Genomic DNA, 24,615 nt, shown 5'->3' on the forward strand with positions numbered 1-24,615 from the left:
TCCCCAGCCTGATCCAACCTCAGAGTGTTTACCCTGACCAGTCCCTCCTCTCTACACAATGCCACTGCCTCCAGGCTCAACACCTGGACATTTCACTGCCTTCCTTCCTTCCAGACTCCAGCCCTGGAGAATTTTCCCAGCTATGGTGTTTTCCCAATTAGCTCATCTTCCTATCTGCCACCAGCTCAATCCTCCTAAAGCAGAGGTTCCAAAGAATAATGGGTCCACCAGACACTCCAGGAAAATCAGAAGTTCAGTGGTCAAATCAGTGTGAGAAGTATCACTTATCATATCTTCTTCCTAGAGCATCACTTCAGCAATTAAAGGTCCCGAGAAGTCTTACATTAAAGAGCCCTGCTTAACTACATTTTCTCCAGGTTCTTCAAACTGAATAATTATAGCTACAGGTAAGTACTATCAGGGGCTTCCCAGCTGGCTCAGTGGTAAAGAATCCACCCGCAATGAAAGAGATGCAGGGAACACAGGTTCCATCCCTGGGTCAGGAAGATCCCCTGGAGAAGGAATGGCAACCCACTCCGGTATCTGTGCCTGGAAAATCCCATGGATAGAGGAGCCTGGTGGGCCACAGTCCATGGGGTCGCAAAGAGTTGGACACAGCTGAGTGTGCAAGCATGCAAGTACTATTATTACTGCCAGTTTACAGATGAGAAAACTGAGGACATGCAAGATTTGATAATCCACAAAGGTCACACAGTTACTGAATGGTAGCACTGAGGTTCAAAACTTTGCTGACTGCAAAGTTTAACATTTTTGATATCCTACAGAACCATAAACTGAGAGATACTTTCTTGAAATTTATATTATCTCCAGCTTCTGAACAAAGACTTCCACCAAATCTTACTACATACCATTTATATTCCTTGACTAGAGAGCCTTGCTACTCGGAGTGGGGCCCAAAGACCAGCAGCACTGGCATTATCTGGCAACTTGTCAGAATGCAGAATTTCAACACATCCTCAGAAACCCCACCAGCCCTATTGAGTAAGGATCTGCATTTAAATAATGCAGAATTTCCAGTTTGAGAACCATTACCCTTAAAGCATTCAAATCTTTTTAGCCTAGTCTAACCTCAGAACATGTTTTTAGCCTCTTCTCTCACTATTAATATTCCTCCACTGGTGATTTTATCTTCCACAAACTACATTTTCTGGACTCATCCGCATGGTGGTACAATGAGGTGGTATCATTCAGCAAATTGTGTCTCTGTCTCAGCCCCCAACCCACTCTTCTTTACCCCTCAAGATCCTTCCAGGTATTTCTGGGATTTCCCTGCATGTGTCCCACCTGGGCCCTAGAGTCTAGTAGCCCCTATTTTCCTTCTCACTCATTCTGTGACCATGTCCTTTGTCTACACCAAAGTTGGCAACTGTGCCACCAAAAAACTTCCAGGAGCAGTGCCTGTCCTGATGCTTCTGATGCAGGGCCAAGCTTGCCGATGCAGAGGCACAGGACATGATGAAGATGCTCTACTACTAAACTACTAAAGCCAGCTCTAGACCCTCAGCTCCTTGTGGATCCAGATCAATGACTCCTCCACACAGCACAGCATGGAGCACAGCGTCTTCATGCTCAGGACAGAGAAAGGGGCCAGAGGGAGTGGGAAAGACAAGAGTTAGGACAGAAGCATTATTCATTTTACAAAATGATTCCCTACAAGGATGCCTCAAAATTAGATATACTTCTAAATGCCTAAAATGATATGATGGACAAGAGTATTTTCCACACATCTTTCCAGAGATGTGAAAGTGGCCAAAACTGGGATGCATGCATACACTCTTTGGAAGGCAAAATGTGTCACTGTGGGGAGAACAGAGAGGAAGCGGAGGCCAAAGTCTCAAGGCCTGACCCACAGCAAGGACTGAAGTAAGCACCTTGTGGGACTCTGAAGGACTCAACTTGAATGATCCAAACTGAAGAGATGAGTGCAGGTGTCTCCTAGACTGGAGAAAGGGACTCAGGGGGGAAAAGGAAGAAGATAACTGGCGACCTGATGCCAGGAAGTTGCCCAGTGACATCTGGAAACCCAGATGAGGAAGCTGTGGGTGTCCTTTCTCTCCTAGTCATCCAAGCAAGGAAGGTGGCAGCCGAGACAGGCAACTGTCCAGAGAGCTCTAAGCCATTCCACTCCTTAGAGTCCACAAACAGCAGAGTGGGTAAGAGGCTTGCAAATGCCACTTGGGTTGGACACCCAACCAAGGCTAGGAGTTATCCGGCACACTCTGCTCTGCCTCGCCCACTCGCCCCCTCAACCACAGGGTCCAGGTGGATTTGTAGCTAGTCATCCACTCTTCCCCCACCTTCAGTTAGCAAAGCTCCTGTCTGGTCCCCCTACAATGACTCCTGTTCTTCCCCCTATTTCACTCTCCACACTGCAGGAGGTCTGTCTCTGAAAAGTACCAGGCTGGTCCTATCACACTCCTATGTAAAACCTTCATGACTCCTGAGATACCACACACCTCCTTACAGGACCCAAGCAAAGACAGCCCACGTGACCTGGCACCTCCAACCACTCAGTCCCGACAAGCACTCCTCTCCCCTCTGCTCTCTGCACCCTGCTTCTGACCCTTGGACACACCAAGCTCTCTCCATGCAGAGACTGCATGTGCTATTCTTCATCCCAGAACATCTCTTTCTCACCCACAGCCTGCTGGCCCACCCCATCCTCAGCTCTTTACATAGATTCTTTCCCCCTTTTTTTTTATTTTTAAATGTATTTTTATTGGAGTGTAGTTGCTTTAAAATGTTGGGTTAGTTTCTACTGTACAACAAAGTGAATCAGCCATAAGTATACACATACCCCTTCCCTTTTGGACTTCCTTCCTCTTCAGGTCACCACAGTGCATTAAATAGAAATCCCTGTGCTGTACAGTATATTCTCATTAGTCATCTACTTTATACATAGTATCAACAGTACATATGCATCAATCCCAATCTCCAAATTCCTCCCACATTGATATCCATATATTTGTTTTCTTTGCCTGTGTTCTCCATTTCTGCTTTGCAAATAGGATTTTTCTAGAGTCCACATATATGGATTAATACATGATATTTGTTTTTCTCTTTCTGAGTTATTGCACTCTGTATGACTGCAAGGAGATCCAACCAGTCCATTCTAAAAGAGATCAGCCCTGGGTGTTCTTTGGAAGGAATGATGCTAAAGCTGAAACTCCAGTACTTTGGCCACCTCATGCGAAGAGTTGACTCATTGGAAAAGACTCTGATGCTGGGAGGGATTGGGGGCAGGAGGAAAAGGGGACGACAGAGGATGAGATGGCTGGATGGCATCACCGACTCAATGGACATGAGTTTGAGTGAACTCCAGGAGATGGTGATGGACAGGGAGGCCTGGCGTGCTGTGATTCATGGGGTCGCAAAGAGTCAGACACGACTGAGCAACTGAACTGAACTGAACTGAACTGATGAAACTCTCTAGGTCTATCCACATCTCCTAATCCACAATTTCATTGTCCCATTCAATTGGGACATTCAAATGTCCCAATTTCATTCCTTTTTATGGCTAAGTTATATTCTATTGTATATATGTACCACATCTTCTCTATCCATTCCTCTGTTGATAGACATTTAAGTTGTTTTCATGTCCTGGCTATTGTAATTAGTGCTGCTATGAACATTGGCATCCAGTCCCATCACTTCGTGGCAAACAGATGGGGAAACAATGGAAACAGTGAGAGACTTTATTTTCTTGGGTTCCAAAATCACTGTAGATGGTGACTGAAAACATGAAATAAAAGATGCTTGCTCCTTGGAAGAAAAGCTATGACCAAACTAGACAGCATATTAAAAAGCAGAGACATTACTTTGTCAACAAAGGTCCATTTAGTCAAAGCTATGGTTTTTCCAGTAGTCATGTACAGATGTGAGTTGGACCATAAAGAAGGCTAAGTGCCAAAGAATTGATGCTTTTGAACAGTGGTGTTGAGGAAGACTTTTGAGAGTCCCTTGGACTGCAAGAACCAGTCAATCCTAAAGGAAATCAATCCTGAATATTCATTGGAAGGACTGATGCTGAAACTCCAATACTTTGGCCACCTGATGCAAAGAGCCAACTCATTGGAAAAGATCCTGATGCTGGGAAGGACTGAAGGCAGGAGGAGAGAGGATGACAGAGGATGAGATGGTTGGATGGCATCACAGACTCAATGGACATGAGTTGAAGCAAGCTCTGGGAGATGGTAATGAACATGGAAGCTTGGCATGCTGCAGTCCATGGGGTCACAAAGAATTGAGACACAACTGAGTGACTAAACAACAACAACATGAACATTGCGATGTGTGTATGTTTTTAATTATTTTTTTCCCTCTGGGTCCTTCTCTTTCCTTAAGACTCAGTTTAAATGTTGCTTTCTCAGAAATCTCCCAGACTAGATAGGATGTCCCCACACTGCCCTCTTATATTACCCCCTCCAGCACCCAAACTCTCCTCATAACAAGTATCACAATTCTATTTGGCTACTTATATATTTAAAATAATTTTGCAAGTGTCAGGATGGTAGATATCATAATTATCTTATTTATTACTGCATCACCAGTGCATACTATGTATGTTTGGCATTTAATCAAAGTGAAAGTCGCTCAGTCATGTCCTACCCTTTGCAACCGTTTTCCAGGCCAGAATACTGGAGTGGGTAGCCTTTGCCTTCTTCAAGGGATCTTCCCAAGAACCCAGGTCTGCATTGCAGGGAGATTCTTTACCAGCTGAACCACAAGCGAAGCCCAAGAATACTGGAGTGGGTAGCCTATCCCTTCTCCAGAAGATCTTCCCAACCCAGGAATAGAACTGGGGTCTTCTGCATTGCAGGTGGATTCTTTACCAACAGAGCTATCAGGAAAGCCCTTGACACTTAATAGGTACTGCCGGGGTCCAGCCCCAGCTGATCCAGGGTATTCGAAGGAGAGACAGCATCAGCAACCTATTTATTTAAATATTCATCAAAGATATAAAGAGTAATAGAATGAGGATAGCTCAGTGAGGAAATTCAGTGGAGAAAAGAGGCTGAATAATTCAGCCAGAAGGTAAGAGAAAGAACGACATGGGGAGACCAAGTTTCGGTGAACAAGGCCTGCACTTTATTTTCCAAAGTAGTTTTTATACCTTAAGTTATGCATAAAGGATAATGGGGGAAGGGGTAGAGTCATGCAGTAAGCCAGGCCTTCTTCCTGCAAACTTATCATATGCAAAAGTTTAGGTGATTTGCATCATCTTCTGGCCCAGAGGCCTGTTAACATTTTAAGACCCTTTCTTCAGAAAACTTATTTTTCTCTAAAGGTGATTAGTCAGGCGCCACCCTCCAAAAGCATTAAAGTTGCATTCCTATAGGGCAAAGGTGTGGTGGGCTACAACAAAAAAGAATTAACTCAAGGGTCCAAGGTTACAAACATTAAAGCTACTACTTACACCAATTATATTAATCGATACACTGCCAGGGACACAGAAGGTAAGGGATATGGAGACTTAGCAGCAAACATTGGCCCAACAAGTGAAAAACCCTTCACCAATACAATTTCTAATCAATCTTTTAACTACTCAAAGGAATCTGTGTTTAGACAGTTTAGAACATCTCATGCCTCTCATAGTTGGGAGGCTCTGAGCAATCACATGTGGCCGGAAAAACCTATTCAGGCAGGCTAGAGGATTTCCAAAGGAGTTTGTAGGTTGGAACACTGTCACACCCAGGAATTATTAACTGGAGCTGTAAGCTAACTCTTTTTTCAGAGAGAGGTAGTGGGGGACAGCCCCCTGTAAAGTCAGAGGTGTAGGTGAAAGCACAAAGCAGAAAGTAGACAGACTCTGGTTTTGGGGGTAGATGCTCGAGAATTTCCAGGGGGACTCCTGAGGCTCGATCCTGCCTTTGCATATGCCGAGCCTCCTTCCTCATGACCTTTGCCACGGGCGGAGTTCCTCACGCTGGCTCCCAGCAGTGATAGAATTCCAGTTGAGCTATTCCAGATCCTGAAAGATGATGCTGTGGAAAGTGCTGCACTCAATATGCAATATGCCGGCTCCCGGCAAGGTACTCAACAAATGTCTGTGGAAAGAAGAAAAGGAGAGAGGGAAGTGAAAAGGGAAGGGGGCAGAGAGAGAGGAAGGAAAGAAAAGAGGGCTATTTTCCAGGTATTTTAAGCAATTAAGAATGAGTTATATTTTCCATCAAACTTCTTAAAACTGTACTGTCAGACAACAAAAACTGTTAACTAACATTGTTTGGTATCATCTGTCCACATGTAATGATACAAACAGGTTAAGACTTTATTGAGGTCAAGATCTTTGAGTATTTCTTGATTTTATGAGTAAGAATACTACTCATCCATCTCTTGATTCCCATCTTAATGATGATTTGGGAGAAAAGGTGATGATGGTCAAAATTGCTTTCTTATTCTTTTTGATGCAATGGTAAATGGGATTGTTTCCTTAATTTCTCTTTGTGACATTTCTGATAGTTTTTTGTTAATATATAGAAATGTAACAGATTTCTGTGTATTAATTTTGTATTCCACAACTTTAATGAATTCATTAATAAGCTCTAGATAAGCTCTAGCAGCTTTCTCAGAGAAGGCAATGGCACCCCACTCCAGTACTCTTGCCTGGAAAATCCCATGGATGGAGGATCCTGGAAGGCTGCAGTCCATGGGGTCGCTGAGGGTTAGACACGACTGCGTGACTTCACTTTCACTTTTCACTTTCATGCATTGAAGAAGGCATTGGCTACCCACTCCAGTGATCTTGCCTGGAGAATCCCAGGGACGGGAGAGCCTGGTGGGCTGCCGTCTATGGGGTCGCACAGAGTCTGACATGACTGAAGTGACTTAGCAGTAGCAGCAGTAGCTTTCTGATAGTGTCTTTAGGATTTTCTGTATATAGTACTACGTCATCAGTAAACACAATTTTATTCCTTTTTTTCCAATTTGGATTCCTTTAATGTCCCTTTCTTCTCTGGTTGCTATGGCTAGGACTTCTAATACTATCTTGAATAAAAGTGGCGAGAGTGGACATCCTTGTCTTGTTCCTGACTTTAGAGGAAATGCTTTCAGCATTTCACCATTGAGTAAGATGTTAGCTGTGGACTGTTATATATGGCCTTTATTATGGTTAATGTAGGGCCCCTCTATGCCCACTTTATGGAGAGTTTTTATCATAAATGGATGTTGAATTTTATCAAAAGCTATTGCCACATCTACTGAGATGATTGTAGGATTTTTATTATTCAGTTTGTTAATGTGACATATCACACTGATTGACTTGCAGATATTGAAGAATACTTGCATCCCTGGGATAAAGCCCACTTGATCAAGGCATATAATCCTTTTCATGCATTCCTGGACTCAGTGTGCTAGCTTTTGTTGAGGATTTTTGCATCCATGTTCACAGTGATACTGACCTCTAAATTTTGTGTGTGTGTGATATCTTTGTCTGACTTTGCAGAGTGATGGTGGCCTCATAGAATGAATTCATAACTATTCCTTCTTCTACAATTTTTTGGAATTAAAATTTAAATTGCTTAAAGTGTATTTAGAGAACATGTTCCAAGTATATACATACATACACACACAACACAAAAATATTTGCTAAGATAAAACAATACTGCTATGTCTGTTTAAAACATTCTATTTTTTTCTTTGCAATGTAAAGTCAGCCTTCAGTTCCAGCTAAAAGAGACTTCTCATCTCTGTATGATATACTTTTCAGATCAGCCCAGCTCACTTTGAGAGACCTTGGGGCCAAGCCATGGACACGTGATAGATGGCACTGGAGGCTGCAGCGGGGACACAGAGCAACAAACAACACCGAGACTTCATTCTACCCTCCCTCCCCTCAGTCCCTCTAAAAGTTGCAGCTGGAGGTTGAACCCATGACCAGTCTGATGCCTGTCCTATCTTCCTTCTCTGCCTTTGAATGAGATGAGGTATAAATGAACAGAGAAACAATGAAAAGCACCCTCAGCAGTAGAAAGAGAGGAGGTCAGTTAAAGGCTGACCCATTTATCAGAAACAGAAATCCTGATGAGCCAGCTGTTCAAGTTTGCAAAACTGAAATGCACTCTCTTCTTACTGAGGATATATCTCGCTGAATGTTCTCTTTCTGAATTTCTTGCCTGAGTTCAGTGCCATAAATGTGTCTTAAAATCTTTGAACAGTATTTACTGGCTAATTAAAGATAGATACAGCCACTTTTCTGCTATGCTTTAATGATGTTGTGATGGCCACCCACTGCTAATGTTCTGACATGCCCAGGGCCACATGTTATTTGGGTGAATCTACTTTTCCATGTCTAGCAGGCTAGTACTAACCTCAAATGTAAAATGGGGTCTGTTCAATTTCTTCATCTGCAAAATGGGATAAATCAGTACAACTGCATAATTTCAAATGGAACTGAAATATTTGCCCAAAATACAGTTTTGATATGGTTCAAAATGCAGTCTCATAAACTATACTAACAAAAAATGATAAGTACAGGCCTTTTTAAGGAGTAATTTTAATGAATAATTACCCATGATTGTCAATAAGCAGGGCATAGCAATTATTTGAATGTTTACAGATAGTTCACACTGCTGCTGCTGCTGCTAAGTCACTCCAGTCGTGTCCGACTCTGTGAGACCCCATAGACGGCAGCCCACCAGGCTCCCCCGTCCCTGGGATTCTCCAGGCAAGAACACTGGAGTGGGTTGCCATTTCCTTCTCCAGTACATGAAAGTGAAAAAGTGAAAACTGAAAGTGAAGTCGCTCAGTTGTGTCCAACTCTTAGTGACCCCATGGACTGCAGCCTACCAGGCTCCTTCATCCATGAAAGTTCATACCTGAACGCAATTCCTTATTTTAAGTAGGCTAAACATTCCCTTTGGATTTTGGTATAGGTGCTCAGTACCCTCTCCTAAAAAATACTGTTCTACCAAGTGGGCTGCCCAATCTAAGTGGACACATAAACAAGCAGGAATGAAGGGGCAGGGCTGGTACCACCCCTCACCAATGGCTTCACTCTGCTCCTGTCTCCCAGCCCCTCACACAATCACTGCCCAAACCATCTTCCTCAGCAGTGTCTTGCCTCTTTATATAGAAACTTTCTTAAGGATGATTTTCCATCACTTAACTAATAAAAAACAGAATCCATCTGTATCACAAAGCAGAAGCTCCATCTGATCACAAGTTAATGTTGAAAGGCTAATTCTAAACCTATTTATTCATAAACACAAAGAAACACTATTTCCTTTTGTTGTAATGCCCAGGTGTGACCACAAAAGTGGTCAGGATGGAAAAGATGAAACATCTTTCTTCTGAGACAAATTTTGATCTCATTTCTGTGAAAAATCCTAAAATTCTCTGTAAGTTGTTAACTAAAGGAGTCTCTGAACCAAAGTCCTGTTTTATCAAATTTTCTTGCCTGCAATATTTTGGCCAATAGGATTTTCCATTATTTCCACATGTGTGTTCTAACAAGTGGTGTCTCCTAAGGGTTACCTCGTTCTCTGCTGCATTTGATGCCTGGCTTCTATTCTTTCTACATCCTCTGGCTTTAGGCTGATCATCCACTTCAGGGCCAAAAAACACCAGAACACAGGATCTGAGGACCCAAAGAGGAACACGTCCTGAGGAATGGCTTCCTACAGGTAAGAAGCCAGGTGTGCTGACGCTATGTTCCAGAGGCACTTCTGAGGTTTTCATGCTGCTGTCTTATTTTCTGTAGAGCTTCAGGTAAATGCATGACAAACACATGAATATCTCACACATATTCTGCATTTACTTTAGAATTAAATTGAGCATTTTGCTAGAAAATAACCTCTGTCCTTTAGATATAATGGTATTAAAGTGGGACCCATCATTTCAGTGCTTACTATTTGCCAAGCACTGTGCCAAGTGCTTTTCTGACACATCATATTTAATCCTCAAAAACCACCATACAAGATAGATATTATTATTCCCACTTTCAGATAAAAAAAAATTGAGTCTTGAAGACATGGAGTAACTTGCCATGATGACAGGTATAAGTGATAAAATTAAAACTAAATCTGTCTGACTCCATAATATACGCTGCTCTCTTTTCTAAGTTTTTATTGAAATATAGTTAATTTACACTGTTGTGTTAGTTTATGGTGTACAGCAAAGTGATTCAGTTATACATACATATATATCTATTTTTTCAATTCTTTTCCCTTATAGGTTATTACAAAATATTGAGTGTAGCCCCCTGTGCTCTAGAGTAGGTCTTTGTTGTTTTATCAATTTTATATACAGCCAGGCTTCAGAAATACGTGAACCGTGAACTTCCAGATGTTCAAGCTGGTTTTAGAAAAGGCAGAGGAACCAGAGATCAAATTGCCAACATCTGCTGGATAGTTGAAAAAGCAATAGAGTTCCAGAAAAACATCTATTTCTGCCTTATTGACTATGCCAAAGCCTTTGACTGTGTGGATCACAATCAACTGTGGAAAATTCTGAAAGAGATGGGAATTCCAGACCACCTGACCTGCCTCTTGAGACACCTGTATTCAGGTCAAGAAGCAACAGTTAGAACTGGACATGGAACAACAGACTGGTTCCAAATAGGAAAAGGAGTACGTCAAGGCTGTATGTTGTCACCCTGCTTATTTAATTAAATGCAGAAATATCATGAGAAATGCTGGGCTGGAGGAAGCACAAGCTGGAATCAAGACTACTGGGAGAAATATCAATAACCTCAGATATGCAGATGACACCACCCTTATGGCAGAAAGTGAAGAGGAACTAAAGAGCCTCTTGATGAAAGTGAAAGAGGAGAGTGAAAAAGTTGGCTTAAAGCTCAGCATTCAGAAAACTAAGATCATGGCATTCGGTCCCATCACTTCATGGCAAATAGATGGGGAAACAGTGGAAACAGTGTCAGACTTTATTTGGGTAGGGCTCCAAAATCACTGCAGATGGTGATTGCAGCAATGAAATTAAAAGACATTTACTCCTTGAAAGGAAAGTTATGAGCAACCTAGACAGCATATTAAAAAGCAGAGACATTACTTTGCCAAAAAGATTCATCTAGTCAAGGCTATGGTTTTTCCAGTGGTCATGTATGGATGCGAGAGTTGGACTAAAAAAGGAAGCCGAGTGCAGAAGAATTGATGCTTTTGAACTGTGGTGTTGGAGAATACTCTTGAGAGTCCCTTGAACTGCAAGATCAAACCAGTCCATCCTAAAGGAGATCAGTCCTGGGTGTTCATTGGAAGGACTGATATTGAAGCTGAAACTCCAATACTTTGGCCATCTGATGCGAAAAGCTAACTCACTGGAAAAGACCCTGATGCTGGGAAAGATTGAGGGCAGGAGGAAAAGGGGACGACAGAGGATGAGATGGTTAGATAGTATCACCGACTCGATGGACATGGGTTTGGGTGGACTCTGGAAGTTGGTGATGGACAGGGAGGCCTGGCGTGCTGCAGTTCATGGAGTGGCAAAGAGTTGGATACGACTGAGCGACTGAACTGAACTGAACTGAAGTGTGTATAAGCGTGTGTGTGTACTTAGTTGCTCAGTCAGATATGAGTCGGTATATATCTGACTCTTTGCAATCTTCTGGACTGCAGCCCACCAGGTTCCTCCATCTATAGGATTTTTCAGGCAAGAATACTGGAATGGGTTGCCACCTCCTTTCTCCAGGGTATCTTCCCAACCCAGGAATCAAACCAGCGTGTCCTGTGTCTCCTGCATCGCAGTCAGATTCTTTACCCACTGAGCCATCAGGGAAGCCCAGTGTGTATATATTAACATGTAAACATCATACATGCTCTTCATGAATATACTATATTATCTCTCAGAGGCTTTGGAAGGTTTTTTTGATCAACAAATATTTATCTTCCACTTTGTGCTACTGCATTAGTCTACCAACGTCTTGTTGGCTCTAAGCTCCTCCCTCTCTAGTCACTTATCCATCCAGCTATCAAAACAGTGTCTCCCAAGGAGTGATTCCAAAACCACCTGCATCCTAATCACTTGTATGACTGTTAAGAAAAAGGCTCCCAGACTCAACTCAGAGATAATGATCTGAATCACTTGCAACACTCCAGCTGCTTTTCAGAACGACTATGTCAATATAGTATCTGTTCACAGTCTTCAAATGGTTTCCCAAATCTGTGATAATACTGTGTGTGGTAGACTAAATAACGACCTCTCATATGTGGATCTACACACATACATACACACACCGTTCCTTGCCTTGAAAAGTGAAAGTGTTAGTTGCTCAGTCGTGTCCAACTCTTGTGACCCCATGGACTGTAGCCCGCCAGACTCCTCTGTCCATGGAATTTTCCAGGTAAGAATACTGGAGTGGGTAGCCATTCCCTTCTCCAGGGGATCTTCCTCACCCAGGGTTCAAACCAGGTCTCCTGCCTTGCAGGCAGAGTCTTTACTGTCTAAGCCACCTTTACATTCTCCTATAAATACCTAAATGCACAGCTACCACCCATTCATCTTTATATCCTCATTCACAGTGCCTGGTCCAGGGTAAATGGTCCATAAAAGTTATTTGAACTGAACTAAACCCATAGTATTTGCCTAGAAAGCTATAGATGTACTCCCAAACACCGCTTTTAAGGAAAGTGTTTAAGAAAGTCCTGTTTTATAACCTCCCTCAGATCCTACATCACTGTTCTAGTCTCACATACACTCAGTGGTAACAAATGCCTACCCTTTTTAAAGGTTTGAATTTGGAAGGTAAAAAAACAAACAAATACTATACAAAGATACCAACTAACCAAGGAGGATGATTGAACTGTAAAGTACTATTTTAGATCAAAATGAATCAGAACTATCAATTGCATATGGCTCGTAAACTATCTGTGACAACTCTGGGTATACAAGTTCTGGTATTTTAGTTTTTCAACATCTATAAAGAATGAATGATTATATTATCAAAGTATACTCTTCTCCCCATCAAAATCCGCAAACTTGACTCTTATACAAAATAAAATGTACACATGTGAAAGAATATATTGTGCTCATAAATTAATAGAGAAAACAGTAAGATGATAAACTGACTTAAAGAATATAAGTGGAAATTTATAAAGAGATGATAAACAAAGACTGTTAAAATAAGATTGCTAAATTAGATACAACTGTTTAGAATCCTCCAAGGCAATAAATCAAAACCTTTTGGTTACCTTACTTGCTGAACAAAAATGATTTCCATCAAAACTAAACACAGGACTTCCCTAGTAGTACAGTAGATAAGAATCCACCTGCCAATGCAGGGGACACAGGTTCAACCTCTGGTCCAAGAAGATTCTGAATGCCACATGCCACAGAGCAATTAAAGCCCAACAACCACAGTTACGGAGCCCATACTCGAGAGTCTGTGAGCCACAAGCGCTGAGCTTGCATGTTGCAACTACTGAAGCCTGTGCTCCGCAACAAGAGAAGCCACTGCAGAGAGAAGCCTATGCACCCCAACGAAGAGAAGCCCCCACTCACTGCAACTAGAGACAGCCCATGGCAACAAAAACCCAGGGCAACCGAAAATAAATAAATTTTTTAAATGAGATGATCTCTGTAGAAAAAAAAACTAGACACAAAATGTATGAGTCAACATAGTAGATAATGTGTAAAATTTTTTAAAAAACAGAAACCTCACTTAAATTGAGTCAGGAGTCCAGAAGGGGAGCTCTCATAACTCATGACAATAGCAGAGTCCAGCAGGAAAAAGAAAGACTCCTCTTCTTTCCTGGCAAATACTAAGCCAATGAAAAATCATGGACTCTGGCCCTCCCGCTTCCTTATCCCCTCTATAAAAGAGTTCTCCTTCCCCTGCTGTGGGGAACCTGCTCATGGCTTGCCATGATTGCACACTCTGAATTACAATTCTCTGCTGATCCCAAAGAAACCCATCTTTCCTGGAGAAATATCTCTCAGTATATTTCAGGCCATCAGTAACAAATCAGTGAATGGAACATTCTCTCAGAAAAGTATATAAACCTAGAATAGATGTGTAATTGCCCTCAAGTCTAATTTACAGATTTTGGAAAAATAAAAATTACAAAGATGGCATCTAACTGGTACCACAAAACTTTAAAGGAAATATAGATCACTGGGGAAATTTTGAACTGGATCCTGAAAGAGGAAAGGGATAAGCATACACCAGTAGACTTTAAATATTATTTTCTAAAAGATATTAGGACTAAATTTCTCTCCAAAGACATGAGTTTAATATTTTTCATTAAAAAAATTAAAAGAGAGTTAGAAATTCACCTTACTTTTGCAGAACATGCCTATTCTGAAAGTTAACATGTGGTTGTAGTTCCTGTTCCCATGCTGTGAATCCAGAATTTCCTTCTGCCTTCAGTCTAGCTCCCTTGGGTCTTCATCACCTGTACTATGCCCTATGCACCACCCACCATTTCCCGCCCCCCAACTGCCCCTGTACTTCAACCACACCAAATAACTTTCCACAGCCTCTCTTTATCATTGATCAAGTTAGTGTGTGTGTGTGTGTGTGTGTGTGTGTGTGTGTGTGTGCATCCGTGTGCATGGTCTGTTATGAGAAACTTTAGGAGAAATGCTACTTGAACAGTAGAAATGTGATCAACACTGAAGTGAAACTTCAGGCAAGTAAGGATAGAAAAAACAGGAATGATCGAAATGAGGTTAATACTGAAATTGAAATGAGGGAGGAAAATACTGGAAGGTAATAATTCAAATAAATGTATAGGATGTAAATAATGATAATCACCAAGCTGTAAACTACATGGAGGAACTCAGAGTAGGAAAAAAGGATTACACAGCAGTGAACTTGCATACTGGCCTCATATTCTATATGCTACTTGTTCTATTTCTAATTTTCTGCGATCTACAACTTTGATAATTGTGATGACAGTCTTTATTTGGTTGCCTTTTCAATAACCATAAAGTCACGGAGATGGGTTTCCCTGGTGGCTTACATGGTAAAGAATCTGCCTGCAATGCAGGAGGCCCAGATTTAACCCCTGGGTCAGGAAGATGCTCTGGAGAAGGAAATCACAACCCACTCCAGTATTCTTGCCTGGAGAACCCCATGGACAGAGGAGCCTGGCCAGCTACAGTTCATGAGGTTGCAAAGAGTTGGACAGGACTGAGCGACTAACATACAAAGTCACAGGGATAGCCTTTTGACAGTATTTGCTCATAGTTTTTGAAAATTATATGTGTGGGCAACTATTCATTGCCCTCATGGATTCATCCAAATTAGATTCATTAAGAACTCTGAGAAAATAATGTTAATTGTGTTAATAATTAACTATGTAAATTAAAAGTACATTAATATTTTATTAAGGACTAGTAAGATCTGCTAAACTGGTAGAAAGTATACTTCATTTAGTTTGGAATATTACAGTTTTCTGCATTCAAATTTGCTATTTCTCCCATTCAGTTATAATCTAGTTATCTAATTTTGAAGATAACAAAATGTCTTCTTTACTTTTGTGTTTCCACTGTGGACTTCAATGTCTGAGCACATAGCAGGAAAATTCTAGAACCGACCATTGAAGGAATGTTATATAAGTAGGGTAAGCACAAGATTCTAGCAGAGCCACACTTATATATTATAATTTAGAGTCAATATAAATATTAATAGGAACACACTAATTAAGGGTACTAGAATATGCCACTCCAAAATATGCCACTTTGGTATATGAATTATTTTTAATTAAAGACAACTGAGAATAAGCAAACACGAGTAAAGCTCTTTACCTTTCCCTAACTGCCTAAAAATAAAGTAATTTACACTTATAAAGAAAACTTCCATTTGTAAAAATGTCTAGGAAGAGAGTCATTGCTGGAGATAATTCTTATTACCTGAGAGACTCTTATCTGCATAAGAAGAAAATCCTTATTTATCATATATTTTCTCCTCTCATCTTTCCTTAACTCACTTCCCCTGTCCAGAAGCCCAAAACCCACCTCTTTGTTTAACCTAAGATGGTATCTAAACATCAGTCATCTGGTCACCACCTGGAACCACATTTTCCTTTGTGAACTTCTGTTCATATGTATATAATTAGAACTGTTTTTTCTCTTATTGAACCTATGAGTAGAGAAGGGGAAAATAGTTTTCTTCCCCTACACTGTAGCAGGGAAAGGGTAGGAGATAAGAGAAGAGGAAGAAAAATTGGAAAAGGAAAGGGAGAATTTATATCAGTATAAGTCAAGAGTAATAGAATATAATACAATGTCAAAATGATAATAAGAGATCTGACAAAAACAAAAATTACAAATACATAAGTACCAAAGAATACAAGGCAATTTCCTAATCAAAGTCCAAATACCTAGAAGAAAAAATGAAATATTTGATTTTCCAAATATATTAAGCATATCCTATATCCTAAAAGAAATCTGCTGGATGACAAAGGTGAAAAAAAGAATGAGCTTTTTTGAGCATCCACATGCTAGAATTTATTTGTTGTTGTTGTTTAGTCACTAAGTTGAGTCTGATTCTTTTGCAACACCATGGACTATAGCCCACCAGGCTCCTCTGTCAATGGGACTTCCCAGGCAAGAATATTGGAGTGGGCTGCCATTTCCTTCTCCAGCAGATCTTCCTGACCCAGGGACTGAACCCAGGTCTCTTGGTGGTGGCTCAAATGGTAAAGAATATACCTTCAATGCAGAAGACCCAGGTTCTATCCTGGGGTCGGGAAGATCTCCTGGAGAAGGGAATGGTTACCCATTCCAATATTCTTACCTGGAGAATTTCATGGACAGAGGAGCTTGGGGGTTTACAGTCCATGGGGTCTAAAGAACTGGAAACGACTAACACTTTCTCCTGCATTGGAGGAAGATTCTTTACTGCTGAGACACCAGGGAAGTCCTTGGGTTAATCTTATTTGATATTTCATTTAAAGATAAATGAGATCCAGTCTCTGGATTTAAGAACTCAACAACCAGGCTTCCCTTGTGACCCAGTGGATAAGAATCTGCCTGCCCCGAGCATCCAGTATCGTGCATCGAACCTGGACTGGCGACTCGGATTCATTTCGATATTTGGCAAAACCAATACAATATTGTAAAGTTTAAAAATAAAATAAAATTCTTAAAAAAAAGTGTTAAACTGAAAAAAAAAAAAGAATCTGCCTGCCAGTGCAGGAAATGCGGGCAATCTAGAACCTATGAACCGCAACTACTGAAGCCTGCACACTTAGAGCCTGTGCTCCAGTATGCCTGCACCCTGCAACGAAGAGTAGCCCCCACTCACCGCAACTAGAAAAAGCCTGTGCACAACAACAAAGACCCACTACAGCCAAAAAATAAAGTAAATAAATAAATCTTAAAAAAAAAAAAAGAACTCAGCCAATGGAGAAAACAGACCTCATCATAGATAGAAGGTAGAGACGGTTAAGTGTAGCATAGGGAGGATGCCAGCACAGGAAGAAAATAAATTAATTGCAACCTGAAGGGTAAGCAAAAGCAAAAATTAAAGATAGAACAACCCGGACTTCCCAGGGGTAAAGAATCCACCTTCAATGCAGGAGACACAGGAGATGCGGGTTCAATCCCAGGGGAACATCCCCTGGAGGGCAGGGCAACCCACTCCAGTATTCTTGCCTGGAGAATCCCATGGACAGACGAACCTGTTGGGTTACTGTCCATAGGGCTGCAAAGTGTTGGACACGACTGAAGTGACTGAACACATCCTTTCTAGACAGCAGAATTGCACCTATAATGTTGAAACTCAGATATATATCTGGAATTCTACCTTTAGGAGAAGGAAATGGCAACCCACTCCAGTACTCTTGCCTGGAAAATTCCATGGACAGAGGAGCCTGGCAGGCCACAGTCCATGGGGTCACAAAGAGTTGGATATGACTGAGCAACTAACACACACAAAGATAGAATAAGTATAGTGGCTATTTGCCCAGAGAGCCAGCAACACAGATGTGAGTTAACATGGGCCTGAGGGTACAGCTGGCAAGAAGTGCATAGAGCCCTATCAGAGGAAAGCTCATAAGAGGAAAGGCCTCATCTGCCTTTCCAGGTCTCTTGTGCTCAGAGCCAGTTCTGGAAGAATCTTACACTGGAGTCTTGGTGGGAACCATAAGCTACAGGCTGAGGGATGGACAGGGAAGGGGAGCAAACTTTGTCATGCCCTTTGTTATGAGGATTCATTTAGGCTGATTATTTTAAAGCCCAAAAGATTCTGAAAAAAATCTCTGCCCTTCCCCCTAACTGCCTAAAGAATGTTGATCGAGAACCTGTTCCAGGGAGGGAGTCATTACCATAAATACAGTGTGAACTAGGAGTAGACAGAAGGAAACCTAGCAAAGTCTGTTGAAATTCCACTCTAAGTCCCATTGTCCCAGCATGGTCCAGTGAACATCTGTTTTTCAAACACTTACTCTTGCTTTTCCATGTCAACAGCCTTCTTCCTTTTTGAAGCTCCAAGCCACTAACCCCAACACCATCTTTTGTCTTTAGCTGAAGATGGTGGTTAAGGTGAGAGTTTCAGCCTTATCTGGAATTCTCAGTAAACTACTCAGTTTTCTTTGGTCTCTCCCATGTATACATGTTTTTAAACTTTTGTGTGAATTTCTCCTGTTAATCTGTCTCGTGCCAATGTAATTCTTAGACCAGTCAGAAGAACCTAGAAGGGCAGAGGGAAATTTCTTCCTCCTTGACAACAGTAAATGGTGTCCTTTGATTTTCAAACTTTTTTTGAAAAATGGAACAGACTTAAAAACATATTCAAAATCCCAACACAGAAAGGAGATGAAAGGGGAATGGCTCTGAGAAAAGCAGAACAATGGTGCAGGCATCTTCAATCTCATCCCGTTTGCTCTACTTCCCATCAACTTGGCTCAGCAAAAAAAAAAAGAGCATCAGAAACATCTTCCTGACAGATCAAGGTAGAAAGCAAAGTGACTGCTAAACAAAATAAATAAATAAAAATTAAAAATTAGCTCCGAAGCCTTTTCATACTTTTTTTCCCTACTCCCATATCAACTTTTAACAAAGTAAAGCATGACTGTATATCATCTCAAATTTTGTTTGCCAGGTCTATGATCTCTCATGAAAATGTGTCAGAAGTTGTCAATCACTTTGTAAGTGAAAAGTTCAACCAGATAACATATTGCTGGGTTCTTTTCCCTTTTTCCTTTTTTTTTTTTTTAATTCATTGGAATGTTCTAAAAATCATTCTATTTCACAGGCATCTGTGATGGAGTAAAAGTACTGAGTTCTGTCAAGTTCACGTGAAAAGGAAATTCACAGAAGTCAACACTTCCAATCGATGCAAATGATCTTGATGGAGAAATTGACAAGATTTACTGAGGGCTACATCCTATCCCCTACTCTCATCAAGTCACAGAAGCCTGAAGCCCTGCTGTCTGTCATTAAACTAACTGGGAAACTTGAGAAGGGGTATAGGGGTAAGAGCTGGAGTAGAAGTTAAAAAAAAAAAAAAGTAAGACAAGATAAAAGAGGAATTTTAGAATCATTACTTTTTAACAAGGAACACAGCTATTATTCTGAACCCCAAATCACGGATGCGATAGTCAAAAAGACAAAAGAATAACAGGGTAAATTGTTGAAACAAATCTCTTTGTAATCGATAGTAAAAATCTCATTGCAATTCAAAAGATAAATGGCAATTAAGTAGTTTCTGTTAAGTGTTTATTGTTCACCTTTTATGTGGGTGGCCTTTTAAGTGATTTTCTTTTTAAAGGAGAAGAGAAAGTTTGTTCTCTTCAGCATTTGAACTAAACATGATGCAAATGCATGCAACCATCAATTTTAAAATAATAATCATCTTGATTTTCTAAGCCGATAAACCAACTACTATACACCACTTCCTTTTCAGGCTGTTGTTTGCTTGGCTTATCACAGTTAACTATCGCACTGTGTCTCTGCGTGAAGACGGTAATGTAATTAAATCCTATTAACACATCAAGAATAAAGCCCTTTAATGGGCACACAAGGCTTTGAGAGGCAGCTCATTCCTGAGCAGATTTAATATCTTTAAATTAAGCAAGTGTGAATGGGAAGATGAATCTTATTAAAAACTTAAATCTGATTATATTTGAAAATTATTGGTTTCTTAATGTAATAAATTATCCAATACAGACTAGAACAAATAATATGTCCCAGCTTCACATAACTCCACTCTATAACAAGTGACAAAAGAAATTATGTGTGACTGTGGGGCAAAAAGAAAGGTCTTTTTATAAAAGTCATTTTGCATAATGAAATACCTAAATCATTTTAATAAACATTTGAGGAGGGGGGAGTGCAAATGACACAGTTGGAGAGGGAATCATTTACCCTATTCAGAAAGGGAATGTGGAAATAGTGATGCTAATTTTTTTTTTTTAATTGCCATTCTGGCCAATTTGTTGTAAATTCTGAAAAGAAAAGCTGCAGCTTATGTTGTTGGTAGCAAATTCCTTCTCCAGAAGGCGAGTGCAAATGCAAGCCATCTGCCAGGCATTCTGCTGAGAAAGCTGGAGTCTCCAACAATGGGCCAACAGGCTCTGCATACTAACACACACTCACTCTGCAGGCGGGAAAGTTTGCATTTTCCCCAAAGGTACACTTTGTGTTGCCTCCTTTCCTATCATCGTGGGGACCACCAAGCACCCACCCGCTCTCCCCCAATCCAACTGGCACCAGTTATGCTTCCACATGATCAGCCTGATGATGTTCACAAGGAGAACCCCCCAGAGAAGCGTTTTCTGTTGAAACTGAAGCAGGAATGCAAGACCTGTTAAATTATTTAGCCAGACAAATGCTTCTCAGTGTGCATTTCTTAACTTAATCCTATTTTAGCAAAACCTGGCGTCGCCCATTTCACTACACATTGGAACACTGCGTGGGTTTTATCCTTTTATAACTGGACCCTTTGGGAGGGCTGGGGAACAGTGTCCTCAGCTCATCTGAAAGCTGCCATCTCACCAGCAGATGGATGTATTCAACAGAACGCACCGGGCAGGCAGGCACTGCGGGAGCCATCATGTCTGAAACCAGGGTCTGCTCCCATACTTGCAAGTAATTCTTACTGCTCCACTCGAGGAAACTGGAATGCTGTTACTTGGCAACTGTGCCCAAATGGCTCATTCAACAACATGATGAAACATTTTAAATATTGTTTGGTATGTGGTGACGGGGCAAAGGGAGAGGTGCCCTCCGCTGAAAAGCCATCCTAGGAAATTCAACTTCCCTTCACCCCAGATCTGGCCCCTGCCAGCTTTCATCTCCAATCTCTTCTCGCTCTGATTACCATGTTCCCTCAGGCCTCTTGTCGAAGGGTCCTCAGACTTGCCAGACTGTCTCTTATCTTCCCGCCTGTGTACAGCAGCTTTCACTGCCTAGAATGCTTTCTCCAAAACCCCTCTGCTCACACATCCTCTGGGCAGGTGTCTCATGTATGCTCCAGAGTCTAACTTTGCAGGTTCAAATCCCAGCTTTCTGACCTACTAGTTGTGTGACTGTGGAAAACTTGTTTAACTTCTCTAGGACTCAACTGACTCAACTGAAAGATGAGCACAGTAATAATATAACCTCTGCCAAAGACTAACTAGGATGAGACTATGCTTTTAGCAGAGTATCCAGCATAACATGTTTAGCAGATGTTAATTACGATTACCATCTCTTGTGAAGAAGCTCAAGGCTCTAGTTTGCCACAACCCCTTTCTCTAATATTATTCCTTCTTTGTATGACCACATGCTTCTCCACAAGCACATGCTTATGCTGTTGCATTCAACACACATTTCAACTGGGTGCTTGTATCTGTCTTTTCTGTGAGACTTAAGTAATTCCTTAAGAACTTGTTTTTATCTTTGTCTGCACAAAGGTTGCTATAGTACCAGGCACATAATAATTGCTCAATAAATATTTATTAACTAAATACAGTAATTAACGAGCAAATGTGTTTAGTAACAGCTGGATTAAGCATATAAGTAAGGTCGGAAGTAAATGTTTTCCATCATAACTAGAGGAAAATAGCTTAAAGATGACTTCTTTATACTTTCTTCTATTGATGGGCACTTGGGTAGTTTCCAAGTCTTGATACTGCGAATACTGCTGTAATGAACACTAGGGTGCATGTATCTTTTTGAATTAGAGTTTTCATCTTTTCCAGATACATGCCCAGGAGTGGGATTGCTGGATCATGTGGTAACTCTACTGTTCATTTTTTAAGGAACTTCCATACTGATCTCCATAATGGCTGCATCAATTTACATTCCCATCAACAGTGTAGGAGGGTTCCCTTTTATTCACACCCTCTCCAACATTTATTATTTGTAGATTATTTGATGATGGCCACTCTGCTCAGAGGGAGGTAATACCCCATTGTACTTTTTATTTGCATTTCCCTAACAGTTAGTGGTGTGGAGCATCTTTTTATGTACCTATTGTGTCTTCTTTGGAGAAACATCTGTTTAGTTCTTCTGTCCATTTTTTGAATAGGTTTGCTTTTTTAAATATTGAACTATATGAGCTACTTATATATTTTAGAAATTAAGCCCTTGTCAGTCTCATCACTTGCAAATATTTTCTCCCAGTCTGTAGGTTATCTTTTCATTTTGCTTTCAATTTCCTTTGCTGTGCAAAAGCTTCTAAGTTTGATTATGTCCCATTTATTTCTCCTTGTATTTCTTTTGCCTTTGCAGATTAATCTAAGAAAATATTGCTACAATTTGTCAGAGAATGTTTAGCCTGTGTTCTCTTCCAGGAGTTTTATGGTGTCAGGTCTTATATTTAAGTCTTCAAGTCAACTTGAGTTTATTTTAGTGTATAGTATGTGGGTGTGTTCTAACATCATTGATTTACATGTGGCTATCCAGCTTTACTAAACCATTTACTGAAGATATTGTCTTTCCTCCATTGGATATTCTTGCCTCATTTGTTAAAGATTAATTGACAGGTGTGTAGGTTTATTTCTGTGCACTCTATTCTGTTCCATTAAATCATCTGTCTATTTTTGTGCCAATACCACCCTGTTTTGATTACTGTAGCTCTGTAATATTGTCTGAAATCAGGAAGGGTTATGCCTCCAGCTTTGTTCTATTTCCTCAGGATTGCTTTTGCAATTCTAGGTCTTTTATTTGCAGAATTTCCCAGTAAAGCCATCCTGTCCTGGCCATATTCATTATATTAATTCATGCAATCTAAGAGCAATGGATATTTTTCTGTTTCCTTGAATCATCTTTGATTTCCTTTATCAATATTTTATAGTCCTCAGTGTATAAGTCTTTCACCTCTTTGGTCAGGTGTATTCCTAAGTATTTTAATCTTTTGATGCAATTTTAAAAGGGATTATTGTTCAACTTTAAATTTCTGATAGTTCATTGTTAGTGTAATAAATTCAAAAGATTTCTTTATATTAATCTTGTATCCTGTTCCCTTGCTGAATTCATTTATCAATTCTAATAGTTTTCGTGTGGAGTCTAGAGTTTTCTATATACAGCATCATGTCTCTTGCATATAATGAAAATTTTACATCTTCCCTTCTGCCTTGGATACCTTTTATTTCTTTTTGTTTTCTGATTGCTGTGGCTAGGACTTCCAATACTATGTTGAACAGAAATGGTGAGAGTGGGTATCCTTGTCTTATTCCAGAATATAGCAGGAAGGCTTTTAGCCTTTCATCATTTAGTTTTATCTTGGTTGTGAGTGTGTCACAAATGACTTCTATTGTGTTGAGATATGTTCCTTCTGTATCACTCTGGTGAGAATTTTTATCATGGATACTGAATTTTATTAAATGCTTTTTGTGCATCTATTGAGATGATCATGTGGTTTTTGTCTGTTCTTTTGTTGATGTGGTGTACCACAATGATTGATTTCCATATGCTGAATCATCCCTGTGACCTGGAATGAGTCTAACTTGATCCTGGTATATGATATGTTTTATAAGTTTCTGGATTCAGTTTACTAATATTTTGTTGAGAATTTCATCAAAGATATTGGCCTGTAATTTTCTTTTTTGCTAGTGTCTTTGTTTGGTTTTGGTATCAGGGTGATGGTGGCCTCATAAAATGACCTTGAATGTGTTTATTCTTCACTCTTTTGGCGGAGTTTGAGAAGGATAGGTATAAGTTCTTCTTTGTATGTTTGGTAGAATTTCCCAGTGAAACCATCCTGTCCTGGACTTTTGTTTGCAGGAAATCTTTTTATTACAGATTATATTTCACTTTTAGTGACTAGTCTATTCAAATTACCTATTTCTTCTTGATTCATTTTCGGCAGGCTGTATGTTTATAGAAACAGGTCATCCATTTTGTGGGCATATAATTGTTCATAATACTTTCTTATAATTTTTTGTTTTCTGTGGCATTGGCTATTATTTCTTCTCTTTCATCTCTTATTTCATTTGTTTGGGTCTTCTCTCTTTTATTCTTGGTGAACTTGGCCAGAGGTTTGTTGATTTTTATTCTTAAAAAACAAAAAAAAAACAGCTTATGGTTTTATTTTTTTTTTCTATTGTTTTTTTAAATCTCTATTTTTTTTATTTCCTCCCTGATTTTTATTATAATTTCCTTCCTTCTGCTGAATTTAGGTTTTGTTTGTTCTTCTTTTTCTAATTCTCTTAGGTTGGGTTATTTATTGAGACTTTCCTTGTTTTTTAAGAATTGCTGTGAACTTCCCTCTTAGGA

Source organism: Bubalus kerabau, chromosome 6, assembly GCF_029407905.1.
Source record: "Bubalus kerabau isolate K-KA32 ecotype Philippines breed swamp buffalo chromosome 6, PCC_UOA_SB_1v2, whole genome shotgun sequence".
Taxonomy (NCBI): domain Eukaryota; kingdom Metazoa; phylum Chordata; class Mammalia; order Artiodactyla; family Bovidae; genus Bubalus; species Bubalus kerabau.